General features: G+C 36.0%; 1 protein-coding gene across 1 annotated transcript in view; it reads left to right on the forward strand.

The window, feature by feature from the left end:
• The first annotated feature begins 445 nt into the window (after window positions 1-445).
• calcr (calcitonin receptor) overlaps window positions 446-16,244 on the forward strand; it is a 59,375-nt gene continuing 43,576 nt past the window's right edge. Inside the window, exon 1 of the mRNA XM_039681085.2 lies at window positions 446-738. The gene's annotated coding sequence lies outside the window, so the exon portion shown is untranslated. The remainder of the gene's footprint in view (window positions 739-16,244) is intronic.

Consider the following 16,244-nt stretch of genomic DNA (forward strand, 5'->3'; position numbering starts at 1 on the left):
TTGATAGCAACAGTTCAGCATAGAGCGTTTTCCGTCAGGATCGGTTAAGACACTGCACAGACATATCACAGGTTCACAAGCTAATATGTAGGCTTATTGTAGTTTTTTTTTTTCTTAAATTTTTTTTTTTTTTTTTTTTTTTTACAAATATATAAAAAAACTTTAGTGCTTTGGTTAATACATGTGGTTGGTTGGAGCACCTCAACAAAGCCCTTAAATTATTCTCACACTGTGTTACAATATTATTACGCTAATATAGCTTTTGTTTTATGTATTTTAATACATAGGCCTACTAAATTGATTTAGCATTTTTTTATTTTTCAAGATTCTTTGATGAATAACCTATGGGGATCAAATGCTGTCTATGAAGGCAGCTCACTGGGTTTTGAAACACAGCCTAAATGTATGTTTGTGCGTGCAGGAGCCCGCTGTCAGTAATTCTAGGAGGAGCCCACGCGCTCCACATGCTCGGCTCGAGATGAGCGGCTGTTAGATGCACTTGGATTACCGGCTGCTGAACTGAAACGACGTCTCGCTCACACAAAAATTATGTAAAACAGTGACGTTTCTGATTACACGTCTTTTTAACGAGTGGATATTCTCCTCAGACGGAGATAAAAACACAAGATGCAGTAACAGCATCACTTATTTTTAGTCCCAGACGATGGAATTCAGTTTGAAAAGCCCAGTGTGAGAAAGTAAAGTACGCACAGGATTTACATTCTCATCCACATAAAGGTAAGATGTACATTTCATTATGTTGGGATAAAAACTATGGCGCATATTGCCAATAACCTGCAATAGGCTATATACAGTATATTCCATTCTTAGCCCAGTGCGTGATTTGATTTCTGTGGTGCTTTACATTGATTTCTGTTAGCCTAGTTGTTAAATTTGTTATTTGAATAATAAAAATATAGAGAATCGAAAGAAAAATTTTATTATTTTTAAATGTGCACAATATAGCTAAATATTAAGTGTTGACCTGACCTGCAAGATCAGTTTTCCAAAATAAACAATTGTAGATTTTTTTTTTTTTCATAGATTCATAATTTCTTACTGTCATTAAATAAAGACGGTATTGGCTGATCTTGCTGTTTAAAAACATGAGTTGAGTTCTTAGAAATTAGATAGTAAGAGTGGACATGTCAGCACTGCAAGATCTATTTTATAAATCTACTTTATAAGAGGCATCAAGTCTGTTGTGACTGAAATCACTCCGGATTCTTCATAAACTGACAGCGTTTTGCAGTTCCATGCTGTGCACTGGTCTACTTAAAGTTCCTTTGGTTATGAATATGATAACCACACCGTTTCATCATTTGTAGAACATTGGTTCATTATATAATACAGAAAGCAGAGCTTCTAGGTTTCTGTCTCCTTTATGGTAGGATTAAATTGGATTTGCCACTATATTCCACTGACAGGATTAAGAGATGCTACGGGAAAGCTAAAAAAATGATGAAAGAAACCATTACAGACGTTGTTTTTACATTTTCATCAGGATCTTTTAAAGAAAGTGTGTGTTGATATTATGCATATGATATTTTTCCTAACAATGCATGCTAAAGTCAAATGTCAGAAAAAGCACTGAAAATACTAAAGACACAAAGCAGCCATGATTTTTCTTTGCTGAGATAAGGCTTTGACCTGTAATCAGATAGTACAAAATCCATTATGAGTCAGGCTGAGAGCATAGACGTTGCGCTAGATATGGACAGTGATTTTAGACACTGACTGCTTTTAAAGAATGCTTGTGGGTTTCCTTTCTAATCAACCTGACAAGAAATTCATCTCACATATGAAAACAAGGCAATCAAACACGACAGTGAATCACCATAGAGAGCGAAAACAAGCATGTTAATGTAGAACTAGTCTCAGTTCATGGGGTCATGAACATTCACTTGTTGAGCTCTCCCCCTAATTCAGCTAAAGGCTCATGCATTATTCATTTGTGTGTTTGGGACGGTCATATAGGCCATGTCTACATGTCTGCAGTGCTTCAGATATTATGAGAAGGTAATCTACCAGAAAAACGATACTTGCATGCCACAGACCTAATGGGCTTTTGTAGAGAAGAAGAGTAATAATCTACTTGACCATGACATCCATTGTTAAATAATTGAAGGCTTTTTTACAGTTGATATACTGACCTTGGCTAAGCATGAGCAAATGTTTAAACTTGTTAAGAAAAGATTATGGATTCGATACTATGCAGAAGAAGAAACTGAATATAGCCTAATTTAGCTTCTTCCCTTTGAAAGTGGAGTGAATTTGATAATAACAAAGTGCAAAGCTTATCTAAATGAGAATTACTGTTATACAAAACATGCATTTTAATGCGCTCTTCCTGTAGGATGTATAATATTTATCTTAGTAGTCAGTTGATGATTTAGCTCTAGAGTAAATATATGCACCTGAATATGATTACAGATTTCAGTTGAACAATCTCCTTAAAGGCGTATTGCACCCAATTGTTTTTTCATCGGTTACTCACCCTCATGTTGTTCCAACCTGTATGGATTTCTTGCTTCTGGTGAACACAAAAGAAGATATTTTGAAGAATGTTGTAACCAGACAGTTGACGGCACCCGTCGACTTCTATAATAGAAAAAAAATTCTATGGAAGTAAGTAAATGGTTACCATCAACTCTCTGGTTGCCAACATTCTTCAAAATATTTTCTTTTGTGTTCAACAGAAGGTTTGGAACAACATGAGGGTGAGTAAATGATTACAAAATTACAACATTTTGGGTGAACTATCCCTTTAAAAGGTTTAATGTTGCTCTGTCAAGTAGATTTTGAATTAATTTGGGCACGTTTGCAATACACAGACAGGGAGGCTTATGTTCATCAATGCTTGTTATGGACAGTCTACACATGAGATGCGATGTACTGTATCAATAGGTGGAGCTAAAGTACAATCATATGGCATAGAGCGATAGAGCCGGCCACTACAGAGAGGCATTTAAACTGATAGATGTTTTTGGGCCATTTTAAATGCAAAATAATTTAAATAATTATGCAAATTAATGCACTAAATTTTGAGGTCAGTCGGGAAAGAAGCATTAAATTGATCAAAAGTTCCAGTAAAGTCATTTATATGTCACAAAAGATGTCTTCATATAAGAAGAGCTTTATAATATATATATATATATATATATATATATATATAGCCTATATATATATATATATATATATATATATATATATATTATATGCATATTGTTTTTTTAACATTTATAATAAGATGTTTCCAAATTCAGCTTTGCCACCACATGAATACAGTACATTTGATTTTACATTGCAATAACATTAACATTAACAATACATAATTTGTGAACATAATTTGAACTGTAGTGTATGTCTTTTGCAGTAAAGATCTACACTGATCAGTGTTTGTCTTTTTCACAATACATTATACATATTCATGAGTAATGCCACATGCCCTATTTATCATGATTAAGTTCAATTAATGGAAGGCATTGTTTTCACTCAGATATTAATTATCATGCTTGTTTAAACTGAATTGATTTAAGTATTTTTAAATGAAGCATATGAACAGTGGATGCACTCGTCTTCATAAGCACTTGGGTGTGAACGAGGAATGTTCTTCTTTTTTGAGCGCGAGAATTGAAGTATCTCAGAAAAAGGGCCTCACAGATTAATCACAGGAAGAGAAATCAAATTGAAGCCTCACAATAAGCTCTTCCTTTATGTCTGAACTATTTCCACACATTAATTAGATTTTTTGCTGCCATTTATCTACCCATTTTCGTTCACTCTCATCTTTACCAATGTTCTTTTTCGTTCCGGTGGTCTTCACTGTCAGTTCTCATTTGCAGCCTATTTGGTTTTCTGTATTTTCTCGAGTGCCTTTCTGTTCACGGCGGGCAGGCCGACAGGCAAGCAGAGGTTGACATCAGGCAATGCATGGTTGGTTTGGAGCTCTCTCTCTTTCTTTCTTCTATTCTCTGTGTAATGGGAGTGTTTGGCATCACATGGTCCTGTCTGCTCAAATCACTGTCTTTTCATCAGTGGCATTTCGTGATTGCTTTGCTAAAGTTATAGAATATGGTGAACAATCTTAATTGCTTTCCTGGATGTTTGTCACAGGTTTGTAAGATTCATTGTCATATAGTGTTTTGCAGCTCCGTTGCTGAGGTTTAGACTTGCGGTATCAACATATCAAGTTTTTGCTGTGCTACTGTATATTAAATTTATATACAGAAGCAATTTAGATTTGGTTATTGCAATAATGCAACATGCCTCTTAAAGGGATAGTTCACCCAAAAATGATCATTAACGCACCCTTATATGTTGAACAAACAAACAAAAAAAAACAAAAAAAGATATGTCACTGTGCTTTAATATCCATACACTGTAAAAATGAATATGCTTTATCTAATCAATAGAATTGTGGCAACAGATTACAAGCAATATTATTAATTAAATTTAACAAATTAGAATTGAGTAATAATTAATCAAATTATTCCTTAAAAGTTAACCATTTAAAATGAGTAAAGTTTACACCAAAAATGTATTTTATATTGCCAACATTGAAAACACCTGATGTTAACAAGCAGAATCACTGAAGGAGAAAATCGTAATTTTAAAACAAACCTTAAATAAACACTGATCACCATAATGGTGACTTGAATTTATGTGTCTTTGGTTGTTGTACGTTTTAAGGAATTAATTTGATTAATTATACCTCAATTCTAATTTGTTAAATTTAATTAATGATTGCTTGTAATCTGTTGCCACAATTTTTACAGTGTACAATAAAAGTCATTGTGGTGTTTTGAAAGCCACTGACTTTCATTGTATGGACAAACGTTCAACAAAAATATCTTCTTTTGTGCTCTGCATTTATATAGTCATGCAGGTTTGGATTGACATGAGAGTAAGTAGTAAGTTTTTTCATTTTTGGGTGAAATATATATAAATATATATTTTATTCTATATGGTTTCAAGTAATCTTCATCATGTTGGACACTAACGAAAAAGAAAAATGTTATGGTGCTTGACTACAGTAAAATACTTTAGTAATGTTTTCTTATATGGTCATGCTTAGATGGGAGTCAATATGGGACAAGCATATTGAACCGGCTGTGGTCTCAGCGGAGACACTGTCAGGCTGCCATATGTGTTGTGTAATGGACTCTATAAAGCTTTTATGTAAGGTTGAATTGGTTTGCAATGACTGACAGTTGTGGAAGGCAAAAGAATAAGCTTGTTTTTAAAAAAAAAATGAGCAACCACCGATCATATGATGTAATTGTCGTTGATGGTTATAAATAGATAGATACAAACAATAGCTTTTGGTTACTTTATAATAACTGCAGTCAAAGTCATAACACTTTGTGTAGTTTAGAATTTACAAGCTTTCCACTTGTAAATCCAAAAGAATTCATTGATACATAAAAATGTTATGTGTGTAGGAACATGCTTTTCCAATAAATGTCTCCCTCTCTCTAACATATTTACTTGTTTTAAGCTATTTATGTTTGAAATGTTTAAACCTTCAGGCCTATAAAAGCAGCTTTTGTCTATGCGTGTTTCCATTATTGAATAATAAAAAAAAAAGATAACTGCGACTCACAAATTTCCTGATGTAGTAAAATCGTAATTGCAGAAAATGAAACTTTTCCGCCTTTTACAATGCTGACTTTTTCTTGCAATTGTAACTTTATTTCTCAGAAGAAATGTCCACTGTGGGAAAAGTCAGAATTGTAAGATAAAAAGTTGCAATTACCTTTTTATTTTTTATTAATTCTTTTGTGGAAATAAGCTTCCGTATAGGCTCCTTCCAGCCCAGTGTCTTATTTGTACTTCTCCCAAGTAAATATTTCATTCGCTCATTATACAGTATCTTCCAAATAGTACTGACCTATATTTCCACAATTCTATTTATATACTGCAACATATATTCATTCCAGGTTTGTGTTTAGTGAGACTGACACCGCCAGATGCTTTTCACTGCATACTTTAAAACTGTGAATTAAACATTTCCAAGCGTCATTTTCAATGCCAAGTCACAGACTCGAGACAGAGGAAGTCTTTTCATGTGGTGATCAAAACTTTTCCTGGCTTCTCAATTCTCAGTATGGAAAAACAGAGTGTATTGTATTTATAGTGTCTGAATAGGAATTTCAGTCTTTACATAATATGCACAGATCGGAATATCATAAAATTGACTGCTGAAAAAACCGGCAACATGAAAGCTGGTTGTTTGCATGTGAGATTGACAGGAATCCCCCCGCCCCCCTATTCACACTAATTTATTAAAAGCGGGGCAATTCATAATTTTTTGTTACTGGTTTAAAACTCTTCCTCCGTTGCTTTGCTGCCAGTTATACCTCTCTCTAGAGAACAAGCGGCACATTTTCTCAGCAGGCAAAGACAGACACAGCTGTGCAGGCTTTATATTTAATCTCATAGGATGCGGTTGATAAAAACCAAAAATGATTTATATAATTCATGTGGTGAAAACGTCGTGTGCTTTTATGATGTTGAAAATACACATTAACCAGATCGACTGAATTAAGACACAACATACTTACATAATTTACATACAGATTCAATTTATATGTTCTTCAACTAGGGTGAAAAGTTAATCAAATCAAGGAGTGCATGAATTAATGAATGAATAGAAGATGTTAGCACTGTGGAGCAAAACCCTGATGTCAACAGTCACCCTTTTGGATCATATAAACTTAAATGGTTGTAATTCATGGATGTTTTCCACTCCGATACACTCAAATCACCTTCAGACGGAGTCAAAAGCGCATGTGAACGCATGTAGTAAACGATTATCTGTCCGAATCACCTGTCAATCAACCATTGCGCTGACACGTGTTTTACCTTTAAACTGAACGGTTTAAAGGCTTGTACAGAAACATGCACAACACACATGATGAATTGTAGTCCGTTCGAAAAGTGCATCTGTCTCTGGCGTTAATAACTGGTATTAACAGGGTCAATGTTGCGTAACTACTGCTAAATGAGGGATGATAGAAGAACATTAGGGCCTTGTTTGGGTGTGCACATTTCAGACACACCTGACCACATAAATGTGTCTCTGCAAATAGATACAATTCCCCTATGATTTATCTTGGATTCCCATAATATATCTCATTGCCTATTCTCATGCCGGACGGCAACATTTTCTGTTTAATGCGTTTTGGGGCCACATGGCAACCCTTTTTTTGGCTGTCCCGTTCCATCTGTCTCGTCCATTTGGAAGTTCGCGTACCGCATGTGGACTAACAACAAGATGCATTTGCTTTATCTGATCAGTAAGAACACAGTGACTAAATGAATACCCCCTCTGATGAAAAAAATCCCGATGCTTTGATTGAATGTCTGACATCAAAATGAAAGCTTTGCTTGTAAACCGATTTACACGAGCCAGCAAAGCAGCGGAATAATGAACATTCAGTTTCCTATAGATTCCTGCCAACAGTCCTATTTTTTCCCCATTCACATCTGTTATAGACAAACCCCTAGAAATTAGCATATGAAGTGGCGTTTTTGTAGCTACAGTATGTATTTAATGAGAACTCACAAACCAGATTAGGTTAGACATGATTTGTATGGTTATTGTACATTGCATATTTAAACCCACAGGAGGTACAGTATGGAGTGTGGTTTCTGGAGACTATGTTAAGCTATTATTGTTCATCTCACTGCATGAAATGATTTTCCATGCTTGGAAAATAAGGAGAAAAACAGAGCAAATTTGGAGTCATTAAGCATTACTTTGTGTTTGATTTATCTGTGCCCAGAGCTTCCATTGACTGCCTGCGATGTGCCTTGTCTGTCCGCTCCCAGAAAGCTATTTTGCTGTTCGTGGCCCATTATCTGATTTATAGAGTTAATGTTTGTTCCATTAACCAAACCGTATCCATTGCCAATTTAACTTTTTCAGTGCCTCTGTACAGATTTAGTGTTGGGATTACTATAAGTTTTTCGTACCCGTGTTCACAAAGATGGTCTTTATTCAGTCATTTCTTTCCCAACAGTGTTTGTAAAGCCCCACCATGTCAAACTAATTTATATTGCCATTACTGTTGAGCACATCCGTATTACTTATATTCCATATTTCTATATATCTTGCAGTCAGTTTAATCACCTGGAGTCCCTGCTGTTTCCAAAGCTATTAAAGAAAACATGTTTGACCTTCTCACTAATAAAGTCATAGCTTTGTCTTTCCTCCACATTTTTTGTAATTTTGATGTAAAATCAGGAAAAATGTATCAAAATCTTTAAAATTCAGTTATTCCAGTGTCTATGTCTGGAAAACAAAAAGACAGATCAATTTTTTTAACAGCTGAAATGTAAAATTCAAGGAACCTGAATGAAAATGACTTAAGGAATACTCAGAAACAGAAAAAGATGACGTGCAAAGTGGCATCTGACTTTCCTCCGGCTGTTAAAACCATCTTGTGGATATCAATGAAATAGAAGTCATTTTGTCAGATGAAAGAAGCCAGTTAAGGTCAGTGGAAATGTCAAAACTGTCAGAGATACGAGACTGCTTCATAGATAATCAAAGTTTATTTCTCATTTGTCTGCATTGCCCTGCCTCACCCACAGTGAACGACAGCCTCAGAGAGGGTAATGTAAAATTTGACAGTCTGTCAGATTGAAATCTAAATGGGTCAACTTCATTTTCAAAGAGACTCAAATGTTCCTGATTACAATTATTAAATGCGAACTCAAGTCAGCAAGACATAAAGGAGTGCAGGTGAACTGTTGTCCTGGTTCAGACATGATAGCAGGTAAAAAGATATTGCAAAGATCATTGCATTTACACAATTATTTTCAATTTAAAGAAATTCAACACAAATGTATAATATATATATATATATATATATATATATATATATATATATATATATATAACATAAATATATCATTACATTTAGCTAATTAAGCCAATTTAACTAATATGTGTATCATATTTTTTTCCCCCACTGCAAAAATAAATGTGTATTAACAATGGTCTTGATGTAGTGGAGCGATCATATTATCTCCGCATCAACAGCGATCATAATGGAGCACTATTAAATATGAAGCCAAAGGCCGCAGACTTCATAGTCAGACACATTTGTTAATTTTTTTTTTAAAGTCGCGTTTTTTAATTTTTCTCACCGCAGTTTTAAAGCCCTCATTATCTGTTCCAGCCAATTGGTGGACTGTCAGTCTGCAGGTGCTACGAATTACGAATGTCGGACCAATTAGCCACCTTTTAATCACTCGAATTGGTCGTGAGATAGCGTTGGTATTTTTATATGTACAATTCAATAGTCTACATTATAAGGTTTTTTGCAGGATTGATTTCAATAAGCCATTATTAATTCAAACAGCTGATATGGTAATAATAAAGAGGTTCAGTGAAGTTGATAACATGTGCTTAACTCTTTCCCTGCCATTGAAGGAAATTTTCGTCATTTATGAGACAACACTTCTGCGCCACTGACGGAAATTTTTCACTGTTATACGGTAGGGGGCGCTATTACGCATCTTCTGAAAGAGTACAGAATCTCCTGATCAAAACGCACGTGAAGAAGATGCAGAAACAATCAATATCGTATGTAATCATGCATACAGTACGTAAAATAAAGCGAACATCAACATTAAACAGCATTTAAATAAAAACTGCCTATTGTTACTGAATGAAATGTCGACCCAGGACGAGCTATAGCTCTTTAAATCTTTGCCGGTGTTAATAGACTCTCTAATCCATCAATATTTTGATCATTGTTCTGAATCTGATCTTGATGTAGTCTTTGACAAAAATGTGTTTTTCTCAGTTTTTGCTCAAAATGTTGCTTTTTTAATGAAACTTACCCGCAAGTTTTGAGCTTGAGTACAACAGTAGAGGGTCTGTTCTTTCTTTTGATATATGTTCAGATATTCATCTACAACAAAAGATTTTGGGGGTCATATGAAACTTTTGTGAAAATGGTCAAAAATGCTGGCGGTGGCTGGCGACCAGTGTTGCCAGATTGGAAATGTCCAAGTATCATAAACGTATCCAGAAGCTCAAAATTATCGTATTTGGAAGAAAACTATCATACATGAGTCAAATGTACAGAATACAGCTATTTATTGACCACCAACTTTTTGACACGACATGAAAATTACGTTGCTAATTTTGTTGCTAAAATATCGACCTCAGTTTGGAAAATACTGACCTAAGCGCCTCGAAAGGAACGTTAACTTTATTTATTTTGATTTTTTTACTTTTCTTCTTGCAAACCATACAGAGATGAAATGTGATATATGACTTTGTATACAAAATACAAAAAGAACATTAACTTGTGCTCATGAGAGTTATTCTCCGCAATGATGGCCGAGAAGACATAACGTGAGATGAGATGGAAGACATGCGTAACAACCCGTTCACGTTCTTCTCACGGTAGACGTAGAATCTACAGCTAGTTCAATGAGTATAGAAGATTACAACGACCATCATTTGAAGTGTCACACAATTATGAAATTATCGTACAATATGGGATTTTTTTCATTATTGTTTGTACATCGTACAGAGGTCAAAATTATCGTACAAATGCGATAATTATCGTACGTCTGGCGACACTGCTGGTGACTTTTAACCGCTGGCGTGGAAAGAGTTGAGAAGTACAACATCACCTTCTACAGTATTATTTGTAGAAGCGCATTATATTAAAATTCATCATATGATGTGAGATAATCATTCAAAATCACACTGCAAACGCAGGTATGACTAACAGCCCTTATTTAAATCGTGGTTTCTGGCTTTGCTTCTTTTTTAGGCTATAAGATTGGAAATGTTCTACTGAGAGAGTCTGCCTCAGCAGGAAACACTGCCCTAAGAAATTCTAAGAAGCCCTACTTTATGTTCCCCCAGAGTTTAAAGGCGTTAATGGTACCAGAAGCAAGCCCAGTCCCATGTGTTCTCAGGGAGAGGAAAATGCATGAGCTCACAGTATGCCATCTGAGATAAAAGTGCCTTGAAATTCAGCCTGACTCTGCAAAATTGCTCCGTGCCTGCTCTTATTTTCTCCTCTTGACAGCCTGGCATTTGTGTGGCCTAGTAACAGCTCCATAGCCGTATCTGTTCTGTGTGCCGCAGCTGATGCTGTGAACAGAGGGGTCAGAGCGACTGAGATCAAAATCAAGGGCTCTCTGAGAAGGTCAGATGGCATGAATTGAAGAGGAGGATGTTACACCTTCCCATTTTGTTATAGCTGAAGTGTAGATATCTTACTGTAAGTGTGCTGGCGTATCACTGGTTTATCTGCTAGACTTAATGTTTTTACTCTCTCAAACTGAACATACACTCTCTAGAAATATCGTCCCACTGCAAGGTTATCACTTAATTTGGTCCCGCCAATTAACTTGATACCGGTGCATTGAGGAGGTCAGGTCCTTATTGAATGATTAATAATCATCATTACTTGAATTAATAATAAGATTCATGATTGCATTCACGATTATTTATTTGTATAAAACGTTGTATATTCGTAACAAATAATTGCTCAATTTATATTCATCTATAATCAATTTTAATTTACGATTGTTCCTACACTTAGGCCGTGTGTCCACCAAAGCGTTTTTAGGCAGCTGAAAACGTTAGACGCTCTGCTGAAGACGCCGTGCTTTGGGCGCTTGAGAGCGTTTTGGCAGCGCAGCGTTTTTTCCGTTGAGACGTTTCGTTGCTATGATACAGAATATCCGCAGCAGTTGAATGTTGTGACAGTTGGTCGTGGTGTGGTATTAGTCCCGCCCCTCCTCCACTGTGATTGGACGGCTGGGTAAAAAGTGACAGTGATGAGCGCTGCGTTTTATCCAAAGTTGAAAATTTCCAACTCCCAGCGACCAGGCGCTCGCGCTTCAGCGTGAAAAAAACGCTCAGCGCCTCTGTACGCTCATGGCATTTAAAAAACAATTGAAAACAAACACCAGGTGCGTGGAAAAACGCTTTGGTGGACACACGGCCTTAAATTTTTGCCTGATGTAGTGAAGAATCAAGTTTAACATATTTAAAGTATGTTTAACATAAATCAAGTTTAACAAGTATTTTTTAACCTGATCTCACGGCAATTACTAAAAATTTTACGAGGTGGTTTATTCATGTGACCTCACTCGAATCAATTATGATTTTTTCTAAATCGTACATATTTTACGAGTTGCCCGAATTCGTGAATTCATACGAATGACTTCCCCTGACCATAAACCTAACCATCACGTGGGTTTAGACAAATTGTATGAATTAGCCACCTTTTAATCACTCGTACCAATTCGTACGCATTGGTTGAGAGATAGCTCAGAAGAACTCTCTTATTCTCACCAAGTCGGCATTTATTTGATAAAAAATACAGTAAAAACAGTAATATTGTGAAATATTATTGAAAATTAAAATTGTTTTCTATTGTGATATATTTTAAAATGTCATTTATTCTGTGATGCAAAGCTGAATTTTCAGCATCATTACTCATGTCTTCAGTGTCACATGATCATTAAGAAATCATTCTAATATGATGATTTGCTGCTCAAGAAACATTAGTTATGATTATTATCAATTTTGAAAACAGTTGTCCTGCTGCTCAAGATATTTGTGGAAACTGTTTAACTTTTTTCTGGATTCTTTGATTTGATTTGATTTTATTTTTATTTAACTTTTATTTAACCAGAAAAGCTCTCTGAGATTAAGAATCTCTTTAACAGGAGTGTCCTGGCCAAAAATGTGCAGCAGTACAATCGGTTCCATTACAAATAAACATCACACAGACAGATACAAAACAGTTAAAAGAGTAGTTTAAAAGCAGTTACATAATGTTTGATCAGCTTCCATTCGCCGGATAACTGATTTAATAGATGAATAGATTGATATTTTTGTAACATTTTAAATGTCAATACTGTCACTTCTGGTCAATGTAATTCATACTTAATGAATAAAAGTATCATTTCAGTCAAACTCCCACTCCTCCCCCCAACCTAAATTTTTATGGTCACGTTAAAGGCAAAAGTTGTGTCCCAAATGACAAACTATACTTTATGCACTCATACTTTTGGACTACAGTACGTACTCCACCGTCTAGTGTATGAATTTAATGTGTTTTTTGTCCTTCAGCATTAGCATCTGATAGTAAATAAGCTCATCATCTGAGTATTTGAAGTGCATTTTTTCTTGTTGGAGTTTTCATTGTGAATGCACTAATTTCACTATTTATACTATAAAATGGCATAGAATAGTGCATACAGTAAGTAAGCAAATCGGAAATCACCTAAATACGTGTATCTGCCCAGAATAAATCAGTTTTGTGAATCAAATTGGAGTAAATGATTCAATAAATCACTCATACATATAATCAATTGTTTAATTCACGATTGAATCATTGTGAACAAATAGGTTAAGTGAATGATTCACTGACTCCCATGTAAATTTAGTCACTTGTTGTCACCTACTGGCATAATGATGTAACTTTAGATGTGTAAGGCCATGTGTACATTAATACGTTTTCATTTGAAAACGTATATTTTTCTCTCCGTTTTGGCCTTCTGTCCACACTGAGACGGCGTTTTAAGTCATTGAAAACATAGCTTTTGGAAAACGCTCTCCAAAGTGGATAAATTTGAAAACGCCGTTTTCACGTTGTAGTATGGACAGTGAAACCGGAGGTATCTATTCATGTTTATCGGTATTGTGCCTGTTATGTGTTATTCATTTTTCACACTGTTGCTAAAATATGTTACTTTCTATGTTACTTAATATGTGCTATTCTTCATAGCACAGTACTGCAAAGATGACAGATATTGTACTCACATTTGCTGTCCTGCAGCAAAACAGGAGAGCAGTTGCGTTTTAGACCAAACATATGGTGACTGAATGCAACCTGGACGCATCAGTGATGGTGAGATATTTTGCTAAATACAATTATCCTGTTATTGTGCCATAACATTATTAGGCCTATTTATTTTCCCATCATCATCTCAGTGAGCTTTTGTGAAGTTTCACGCACGCGCAGTAAAGTGAATTTAGAAGTTTCTCATCCACACTGAAACGCCGGAAAACGCCTGAAAACGCTAGTGTGGACGGAGAGCGTTTTTAAACGAAAACCTTGTTTTCAAATGTATCTGGATTAATGTGGACGTAGCCTAAATGTACCTGTATTGACTGTTAGAGAACTCATTTTTAGATTTAAATGAATGTAGTATATCTTCCTCATTCTTGATCCTATACACAGTTAGGTTCAATTTCCGACAGCAACTTTTATGTGAAAAAAAAACCCGGCTGACACAGTTTTATAATTGAATCCTGTGTCACATTCTTTACACTCTTTGCTGCGGAAAAACAATGTACAAATCCAGTTTGCAGTTGTGAATGATTCAGAGACATGTGGCCCAGATAGATGAAGGCTACAGAGACTCATTTTAAAACTTCTTTTAGAGAAAAAGTCTCAGAAGGCCATAAAGATTAGAGATCCATCATCAGCGTAGTGGCTGTGCTTTGTTCTGTATGTCCCTCATAAAGCAGACGGGACACTGGGACCATAAAAAAAGGGTCCATTTTGCATTCAAGAGCTGACAAGCCATGTGGTCTCCCTCCCCTCTCCATTTCCTTGTATTATCCTTTAGCTTTTCTGGCCGGTGTCTGTGAACGGCTGCTGTTGGGTTTCCGCCAGGAACAGCTGGAGCGCATGTGGCACTTGGCTGGCTCCAATCTCGATGGCCAAGATGGATTAAGTGCTAACGCACCTCGTCACAACAGAGGGCTCGATTTGGAGAAGATAAATATATATATATATATATATATATATATATATATATATGCACCTATGAATCAGGAGGTGCTGGCTGAGCCTGGGAAGAGGTGGATGGCTTCCCTTCAGTGAAATCACACAGTTTTGAAGGTTAAATTGTGTGGAAGAACAGACATGGCAGAGTCTGTCTGATGATGGAGTTTGCAGCAGAATAATAACAAATCAATATACACATATAACTGAAGGCATCAGTCCTGCCAAATAAAGAGGTATTGTGCAGCACGGAGATGGAATATAAAGGTCCATTGCGGCATTTTCTTTACGGTCTTTTATCCTGAGGGGAAGGAGAGGATAAGGTTTTAAGAGACCTTCCCCGTCTCGTAGGATGTTTAATTGTGTTATCACATGCCATTGAGTTGTATCTCTTTGACAGGGTGTGAATTGCCTGCAAATGCTGGGTAGAGAGTGACAACAGTATTTTTATTCTCAAATGACTGTTTGATCTGCACGGGAGTATGGAATTTAATAAATAAATAAATAGGTAAATGCAATATGTACCTGAGTAGAAGAAAAGGTTATATAGAACCTTAATTCTTTCCTTTTGTTGTTCATGCATGCAGGAATGCATTTTTGCATTAAAAAAAGCAACTCGAAACGTGTCTTAAACACTCATGGCACAAGCTACTAAAAAAAGCCCTATCCATTTACATGGGTACATAAACTAACAGTTCAAAATGACTGTCAGGGAACTCAATTGACAGATGTAGAACAATTACAATTGGAATTTCATTTCATTTTCATAGTGGAGCACGGACAGATTTCACCATTGCATACAATATACTGTAGCACACAAACTCATTCAAAATACAGATCTCTGAACAATGCAAATCTGGATTTGCAATAAACACCAAACAACGTCCGACTCCTCAAAGAGTAATATGTGTAACTGAGCTGGATTGAAGAGGAAAACCTCAACTTTTCCAAAAGGGTTTTCAAAGTGATGCCATTGAAGAACCATTTTTGGTTTCCCAAAGAACCTTTCAGTGAACTATGGAAGCTTGTTTCCGCCGCCACTGAATACAAAATAAAAAAAGGTAATTGTGACTTTCCTGCAACTGCAAGTCTACATTAGCCTGACTTCGTCATACTCGTATTATATTCAGAATGTGAGTCTGATACTTTTCCATAGGGCTTTGATTATGAGGCATGTCTTAACCGAACCAGGAAAAAAAAAAACCCCTCAATTGGACTCAATTGGAGAGACCTACAACCAATCAGAGCAACGCAGTAATGGCTCGTTTCCACTGAGGGGTACGGTACGGTACAATACAGTACGGGTCGGGTCGGTACACCATGATCCGGCTTGCGTTTCCACCGCCAACAGTAGAATTTCGCTCCGCCTAGCTCCACTCATCCATCTGGAACCGATCCATTGAAATGGTGTTTCAGAAGGCTGGGCCTCATCAAAAATCCTTGCATATGATTGGA

Source organism: Pimephales promelas, chromosome 18 (assembly GCF_988280905.1).
Source record: "Pimephales promelas chromosome 18, fPimPro1.hap1.1, whole genome shotgun sequence".
Taxonomy (NCBI): Eukaryota; Metazoa; Chordata; class Actinopteri; order Cypriniformes; family Leuciscidae; genus Pimephales; species Pimephales promelas.